Consider the following 9,122-nt stretch of genomic DNA (forward strand, 5'->3'; position numbering starts at 1 on the left):
TTTAGTGCTTCTCCCCTAGGAGTCTAAAAGACTTCCTATAGATGATCTTTATCTTTGTGACAGTCCCAGGCGGGAGGGTGAGAACATGTTTATACCTCCTCTGTCATAGGGAAGGCAGTACAAGGTGGGGAAGGGAGATGAGAAAACATGGCCGGGTGGAAACCAGGAGCCCTGACTCCTTGGCAGTGCTTGATGTTTGCTGTGTTCCTTTGGGAGGATGAGAACAGGACTCTGAACCGGCCTGTCACTTAGGAGCTTTATTCATCTTCCTTGGTCCCTAAAGCAGCAACTTGCCTAGGTCCGCTGGGGCTTGGTACCCAGGAAAGAAGCCATATGTTTGGCTTTCCACTGGTGTCTTGGGCTGATCCTTTGAATCTTGCTACTTGGAAACCCTGTCAAAACAGGAGCACCTGAAGGGGTGACCGCAGTGGCTCTCTGGCTACAGGCGGGCTCACTAGCCCATGCCTACCGTAGCCATTGCCCTCAGCTCTGGGATAACAAAGCCAGGGCAAGAGGACAAAAGAGCAGGCGGCTCCCATTTACTCAGAAGGATGAGAAATACACATTCCTGTAGCCTCAACTGTTCGGTTTGAAGAAAGGCAGTTTACATAGTGAGCAGGAGGCTGGTTTTGGTCACTACCACACACCGCTCTTTCCTGTTTGAAAAGCCCATTGGGCTTTGGGGTTAGAAACTTTCAAATGGCCCTGAACACTCCCATCTAGCCTTACAGGTCACTCCAGCTGCCTCCTCTGCTCCCCCTCCTACCTTCTTTGGCTGCTGGTGCCTGTGATCTTCGGCCAGGAGGCACTGCTCTTCTCCCTGGCCCTCAAAGCACTGTGGGAGGGCAGCAGCTGGGGCTCTGAGCCCCTGGGGGCCTGGGCCTGGCTCCTGGCTCTCTCCTTCCACCTCCCCCACTGGCTGACCTACCACCTCACCTGACCAGTTTTCCGGAGCTAGTTGCACCTGGGATCTCTACTCCCTGCCACTTTATGCAGAGAGAGCCTCCTGCCCCATGCTGCTGGCAGCCCAGCTCCCCATGCCAACCTTCCCTACTTGCCCTGCAATGGGTCAGTGTGTGGACTGGGCTGGGAGCCTGCCTCATGAAAAAGAGTGGAGGACTGGAAAATAGCTGCTGTGTGGATCAACTAGTCTGTGAGCAGAAAGTCTATACCTCCTTCTTCCTAAAGCCACAGGACAGAAAAACAGTTGTGAATGAAAGGATGACCTTGTGGTTGAGGTCCCTCCCTGGGGTCATACACAAAAACACACAAGCAGGAGGCACATAGAGCTACACATACTCATTTACTGAGTGCTTGCCCTGTGCCAGGTGCGATTAGGAGCAAGGGTTACAGAAAGAATGGAACAATCTTAACTCCCAGTCATTTGGAAATGTGTGGCTTACCTTCCTCTAGAGTGAGCTGAAAACCAGACTCCTTCCCTCCCTGGAGCAGTGGGATGGGGCTGATGTAAGCCTTGTTCAGGATAGGCCAGCTGGACTGGAAGCTGAGCATTGGGAATGGGCCCAGATAACCTTGACTCCACCCTGGCTGTTGCCTCCACAACCCACGGCTGATGCCCTCATCCCTGGCACATTGACCTGCCCCATCTCCAACCTCAGCTACCCAGGTTACCTCAGCAAACAACCCCCACAGGCGCAGTGGAGTGAGTCAGAGCCCTGGGTCCCTCACCAACCCTTGGTTCCCACACCCAGGAATCCAGGGACCAAGATGCAGGTCTGGGTGCTTCAGGCAAGAGAAGAGCCACCAGAACTTTACCAAGAAACAACTAGAAGCTGGACTTCCAGAGAGAAATATCTGAAGAGCCCAGCAACTGTGTAGGGACGCAGTGTGAGACCAAGGGGCCTGCCTGAGCTCACAGTCTGCTGAGAAGTCCAGTTTATCAGCCACCAAGGAGCTAAACACCGCCAAAGGTGAAACTGTTCCTGGGAACTGACACTTTCCTTGTGACTTGTCCTGCTTTTCCTTGCCTGCAGCAGTTCCGGTTTACCCAGGGTCCTGAGAATGCCTCTCCCCCTCCCCTCCATGCCTCCCACTGGGGGCCTGGGGCAGCCCTGGCTGCACTCCCGGGATGAGTCTGACAGGCAGAGCTGGGATGGGCCCCAGAGAAATGTGCTACAAGTCAGAGCCTGTATCAGGATGATGATGGGCCTGCTCCACTCCTCCGGTCACCTCCCAGCATGGGGTTCCCAAAAAGCTCCTCCCAGATGCACACAAAAAGGGGCGCTATCCTGAGTCTCCAACGGGAGACGGCCTGGTTGTGCTGACACAGCCGCTTCTGACGTTGCCCTTTTATGAGCCCCCCCAAGGAGGGGGCGGGAAGTGGGGGTGCGGCAGGCAGGTTCTTGTTGCAGAAACCCAGCAAGTGCGGCTCCCCGTCTGCAGAAAGGAGGAGACTGGACGCCAGCCTTGCCAGTTCTCAACCTCTAAGCCCCCGGACCTGCGGGTAGAGGTAGGGGGTCCCAGCGACCTCAGATCCTGAGAAACCCCCTTTTATCTAGAGGGGAAGTTCTCTCTTCTGCTGTTCTCACTGGTTAGCTGGCGAGTCCTGCATTTTGTAGAGCAGTAGGGTCCTTCCAAAGGACTAGGGCTTCCCTTCCCCTACTTAAACCTGCTGTCAGAAATGGTCTGGAAAATTGTTTGCATTGAGGTGTAAATTGCTGATAAGATAGTGTGACCCTTCAGGGAAATGCTTTTTTAAAGCCTAAAGAAAGAATGGAGTTCCCATTTAGAATAGCATTCATCCTTTCCTCCTTCCATCTTGTCTCAGAGAAAATAAATTGTTTTCTACTCTTTCTCCAAAACCAGCCCCTGTCTACTTGTGCCCTGGATCCCAGTGCCATTCGGAATCCCTGAACTCCTGTCCTTCAGCTAGCTCTCTCCCCAGCTCTGTCTCCCTCTCCCATGCCTCCCCTCCCCACCCATTCCCCTCCACTACTAACCTGCTTACGTTGTCCCATCTTAAAATGGGCTTTTTGCTGTCCTGCCTCTGCAATCAAATTATGATCCCATCTGGTTCCTTTCCCTTAAAGAAAAACAAATGATAGACACTTGTAGGCTCTGCTACCTTGTCAACATTCCAGGCCCTCCCAGTCCCCACCCCCTCAGAGGGAAGGTGGAATGTTCCAGACAGAAAGAACCAGAACCGTGTGAGGGAGCAGCAAGAAGGCCTGCAGTAGCTGGAGTGCAGAGAGTGAGGGGGATGTTGAGTTGGGGCTAGAGAAGGGGGCAGGATAAGGAGACGGGGACCGCCCCTATGCTGGATCCCAGGGGCTCTTGCCCCTCGCTGCCCTTTCTCTGCACACTCTCCTGCTCTGCACCCTAAATCTGGTCTTTCGTCAAGCAGCCCACCTATCCCCAACACACATTGAGCATCTCTACCAGGATCCAAACCCAGAAGTCCAAAGTCTAACTTCCTATCTGATCCTCTACCCACCACTTTCCTTTGGCTATTCAGGCACCCAAATCAGACACCTGGGAGTCACCCTGCCTACCCTCTCCTCTGCCCTGGCAGCCAACCTCACACAGTCTCACTGAGTCACTCAGATTGGCTCCCTTGGCAGCCTCTTCCTCCTCCTCCTGGGCTGTTACAACCACCTCCTGCTGGCCTGCCAGACCCCAGGCCCTCCTTCGGGTGCAGCCACAGTTGTGCCCTCTCCTGCCAAAATGCTTCAGATGGCTCCCTCAACTTACCAAATAAAATTCAGACTTCTCAGCCAGATCCAGATTCATCAAACTGTGGCTACAGTTCAGATTAGCAGGTTTTTCTTCTGTTCTTGACTCTACTGTGAGCCCAGCTGCAGCCCCAGGGGACTACTCACCTCTCCCAGCACTGACCATGCATTGCACCCTCTGTATCTGCTCATGCTGTTCCCTCTGTCCGGGTGCCTTTCCTCCTGCCTGTTTGCAGAATTCCTCCTTCCCCTTCAAGGTGGTTCAAATGCCGCCTCCTTTACATAGCCTTCCCTAACTTTTCCCACTTTCACACAGAGATTCTAATGAATACGGCTCTATACAGCATTTATCTCTGTCCACATTAGACTGGTTGCTCCTTGAGGTCAGTCTTGTTCATATGTGTACCTCTCACGACTAGCCCAGTGCCTGGAGCATGACTGGGGCCAGAGAGGGCTCTCTCCTCTGCCTGCTCTGATCAGCTAAAGTAAGTTATTGCAGATGTTGTTTTGGGATTTGCTGCTCGTAGCTCAGCCCCAGACTCCATCTCTTCCCCTCTGTGCTCAGGAGCCAAAAATGATCTCAGCTGGATCTTAGATGGACTGTGCATCAGTATTGAATGCTGGCCCCGTTGAGCCACCCTTAGTAAACACTGCTGGCACTGTAGGCTGAAACTGACATGGGCCAAGGCAGCCAATGTCATCTTCTGAGTCCCAGAGAAAGTCTATCTATCCTGGCTGGGACATCAGGTTGACTACTCCTGGCTGCAGCTGGCATTGGGAATACAGTTTTGTGATTAAAGTGAATGAGTTCAGGGATGCCCAGAGAGAAGCCTGGAGACCCAACTAACTTTCCAGATGGTAGTTCAAGGAATGGAGGGACACCTGGTCATCCCTAGGTGCCATCCATCCATCCATTCATTTGATCAATATTTACTGATTGCCTACTGTGTATCAGATGCCATGCTAGGTACTAACTAGGTATTTAAGGCAAACATGTTCTCCGTGCTCCTGGAACTTACTGCCAGTGAGCAAGACAGACGTTAGCCAAGTACATTAACAAATAGATACTTTATGTAATTACAAATTGCAATACATGCCTTACAGGAGGGGACATTTAAGACTGCCATATTCAACAGATGGAAGGGAGCCAAGATGCCCAGAACAGAATGAAGGGGGAGGGGTAAGAAGAGGCCAGGCCCCTCCATACAGGGCACTGTGGACCCATTATAAGGAAGTTGGCTTCCATTCAAGGCACAACTGAAAAGCCCAGTGCAAGGTTTTTAGGAAGGTAACACCGGGCTCAGATTCAGACTTTTGCAGTATTAATCCGCGAAGGACAGTGTGAGGGGTTCTTTCATCAGAAAAATCCAGAATGTGGCACATTCAACAAGAAAACTAGCCTGGACTTTATAAACAGTCAATACGACAGAAAAAAAGAAGAAGAAGAAGAAGAAGAAGAAGGAGAAAGAGAAGGAGAAGAGAGAAAAGGAAGGAGGCAATGAAGGAAGGAAACTAAAGTGACATATGACCCAGTATAACTCATAAACTGGGGTTGAAAGTACAGCTGTCAAAGAACCTTTGAGGGACAGTAAGGAATTTGAATCAGACCGGACATTAGATGATGCCTGGCGCGGCAGCGGTCCTGTGGGGCTCTGATTCTTGGGCACTGCTCGCCGAGGGGCAGAGGGTTGAGGCCCCATGGTGTTGGCACCTCACTTTTACTTTTACTTGGTTCTCCAAAAACAGAGAGCAGAGTGTCAACAATAATTGAATCTAAGTGGTGAGTATCCGCAGCTGCATTGTTATCATTTTGGCAATTTTTCTGAATCCTTGACATCTTTCAAAATTAAAAAATGGAGGGAGACTGTTTTAAGTCTAAAAACTGTCTATTAATTTTAAAATGAAAAGATTCCTTAGGCTTCTGAGTGGAGACGGGCGTGGAGGAGAAGCAACTCCATGAAGAACCCACACAACCCAGGCGTGGAGTTGGGGGCCAGAGACAACAGAGCCGCACCCTCAAGGTGCACACCCTCCAGCTGTGAAGAAAAGTGTGAGGCAGCAGACTGGGCACATGGGCAAGTGTGGACAGGAGGACACTCAGGTCCTGGCCTGCCCAGTGCTACTAGCTTCTGGTCCCTTCCACTCCCTCCCCACAACCAAGTCCCAGAGCAGCTCCCCATGGCCAGACTTCCCTCCCCCTTTCTGTGCCCTTTATAAAGCAACATCGAGTCCAGAAACTGGATCAGCAGCCCCAGCCTCTCCCCACCTCTCTCTCCTGACAGAGAAACTGCCCTGCCCACCCACCGAAGGTCACTTTGACCTCTGCCATCAGCAGCCTCCCTCCCTACCCCTCCTTCCAAGCAGGCTATTTGTCCCAGAATTTCAGCCCACAGGTTTTTCCCAATGTGGTCCTGTCTGGTCCTCCATTGTGCAGGGCCACAACACCCCCCTCCCCCAATCTGGAATTCAGCCAAGGTGACCCAGTTCAATCATTCATAGTTTATACTACTTAATTGGGAGCCTTGGAGAAGACCCTTCACCTGTAGGTGAAATGAGTTGGCTGATGAATTCCTCTGGCCAGGAATGCGGTTCCTGATTCTTCAAGAGGCAAGCCAAGTCTTCCCTCCTCCAAGAGGCCATCTGAGATTTCCTCAACCCTCACTGCTCCCTCCTCTGAATTCCTTTAACCTTTTCTGTTTCCATTGCTCCTGAAGCACTTCAACCAGGCCACCCTGTTCAGTGGAGAGCCAAGTCTTACGTAAATGTGTACTCTCCATAGCCCTGGGAGACTCTCAAGAAAGAGCCTGGGTGAGGAAGTCCCCTGGGACCTGGAGGACAGCCCCGGGCTCCCACTGTTGCTCACTTCCCTCCCCAGGTTTGGCTCAGGAGAGCAGTAGGTTCCCTTTGTACAGACTGCAGGGTCTTGCCACACCTGCTTTTCGCCCATGTAGAAGGGCCGTCTAACTTCTCCTTAAGCTGAAAAGTTCACGAAATAGGCAGGCCTTCCCCTAGGGATCAAGGGGGACACCGCCAGGGAAAGCCCTAGGTTGAGACTAGGTTGATGCATAGGAGACTTGCAAGTTTCCTTCCTGCTTTTGGGAGGGGGAAGTAGCTGAGCGGGTGAGTGGCCTGGGGACACAGCGATGTCTTGTGCCCCTGGGGGCAGGGTGGGGAGACAATTAAGGACTATTTGCCCAGCATGCCTAGAGATGAAGGGAAGGGATCCTTAGATCCTCAACCTGTCTGTCTGTCCAGGCCACTGGCCTGGAAGGGGGCTTCCTGTGCCCGCACAGCCTCGGCGCTAGGCTCCAGATTCAAGTTCCCGAGCCAAGGCTGCTGTGCTCTCCCACCCAGCAAGCTTATTTTAGTACAAAAGGAGAGAGATGAATGGAGGACTGCAGTTTCTCCATGTGTTGGCTTGGGCCTGCAGCAGAAATGAGAGTCTCATTACACAACCCCAATTCAAAGGATAATTAACAGATGGTATAATTTCTAGCATTCTCCACGCCACATGGCTATTAGGTGAAGAGCAAAATGCCCACGCAGCCCGTAGATCCTCCCAACCCACAGAGTCAAAGGAAGTCTGGAGAGGCAGAGCCTCGGGGAGGCCACTGAAGCCACACTGCCATCTCTGGAGTGGCCCTTGGCCTTGTCCAGAGGAAGACAGTTTGTCTTCAGTTAGAGGAGAGTGCACTTTCCTGAGCCATGGGTCCTCTGCTCACTTCTTTCTCCTCATCTCATCTTCCACCATTGCCAGGAGTATTGTGTAACCCAAATCCCACTTGCTGTCTCCAAAGCCTATCTCCTTCCTTTGGCCCTGGGGAGAAAGAGGAAAGCTGATTTCTGTTTCTTGGCATCACCTTGTGATCACACAGAAGTTCCTTGGGCCTGGGGTCCCTGAGAGGGGATACACAGTTCCTCTGCTGTGACCCAGTGAGAGTGACACTGCTGTGACCAGAGTGCAGTGTTGGAAGGGAGCGCCTACTCAGTGCTTTTCAAACTGGGTTCCTCCAGACCCTCAAACTCCACAGGGTGGCCCAGAGATTTCCTGGCTGGGGAGCAGCAGGGATGTGGCAAGACCCTGACTCTCACTTCAACCCGGCAGCACTGCTTTTATCTGGTTTATAGCCTGGGCTTCTACTTTAGAGATCATTTCAAAAAAGGATTCTACCACTCAATAAAATTTTGAAATTATTGAGTTTATTCAATCCCCTCATTTTACAAAAGGAAACTGAGGCACAAGCATTTGACCGAAGTCACACAGCTAGAGGCTGGTGGCCAGGGACTAAAAAAGCCCTGGTTTCCTCCCTAGGCCAGCCCTCATACCACCCACCCCTGCCCCCTGCTGCTCACACAGTTGGCCCTAGGCCCACCCTCCCCCACCCCTGCTGGGGTATGAGAGAGGGAAGCCCCTTTGGCTCACCCTTCATCTCCCTTGCCTGGCTCTTCTTCAAGGTCCAGCTTCCTCACCTGGACCTCCCCCCAGAACTCCTGGGATCTCCCGCACCCCTTCAAGTGGCAGGTCTAGCCCTGCGCTGTGAAGAGGTTCCGGAGCCCTGTTGACCCAGCAAGGGTGTTTGCTGTCACAAAGCTGAAGGGTTCGCCAGCTGGACATGGATGGGGAAGAAGAAACAGGACAAGAGAGGGGAGACAGGAAGCCCTTTGGGGCAGTGAAAACCACTGATCTAGGACCTGGGAAGCCTTGTTAAAAGCTGGCTCCACCCCTAGCCAGCCTGGTGACGCTGTACAAGTTTCACCCTCTCTGGGTCTCAGAACCTGTGTATATTAGCTGACTTTTGCTCTGACACTCCCAGCTAACCTCCCTGAGAAAAGGCCAGGTGGTATCCAGGTTGAGGCTGGGGTCATTCTGCACTGCATTCTGCAGCTAAACCCCAAGAGGCAGCCTGATTAGATCCTTGTTGGGGAGGGGGGATCAGGACCTCACTGTGTGTTCCCAAGGAAACGAGGTGTCTCTCTGGGATATGAGGGAGGCTTCATACAGTTAAGCAGGGCCATTTTAGCTTGGCCTGTCCTAGACTGGTCAGGGTGGACAGCAACAAGGACTCTTAGCAGCAGCTAGCAGCATGCAGCCTTTTTGGATGGTGTGCGGTGTGCTCTTGGCCTCTGAAAGCCCTTCAAAATGTTTTGAAACTCTCTAAGCATACTTAGGGTAGTGCCATCATTATTAGCGCTCGCTGACTGGCTTCTGATCGTTAATTCCTCTCTAGATTGTTGTAGGGATCTGGCACCGGCCCAGCGGCAGGCCTAGGATGGAACTGGGATGAGGAAGCTGGGGTCTGGACAGCGCGAATTCTAGAGCACTGCGGAGGAGGTGCGGAGGAGGGCGCTGGGTGGGGCCCACCTCCTTTGGTGCGGCTGGCGTCGCCACTTTAAGGCGGCAGCGGCGCGAGCAGGTCTATGGTAATGAGC

The sequence above is a fragment of the Camelus dromedarius genome, chromosome 9 (genome assembly GCF_036321535.1).
Source record: "Camelus dromedarius isolate mCamDro1 chromosome 9, mCamDro1.pat, whole genome shotgun sequence".
Taxonomy (NCBI): Eukaryota; Metazoa; Chordata; class Mammalia; order Artiodactyla; family Camelidae; genus Camelus; species Camelus dromedarius.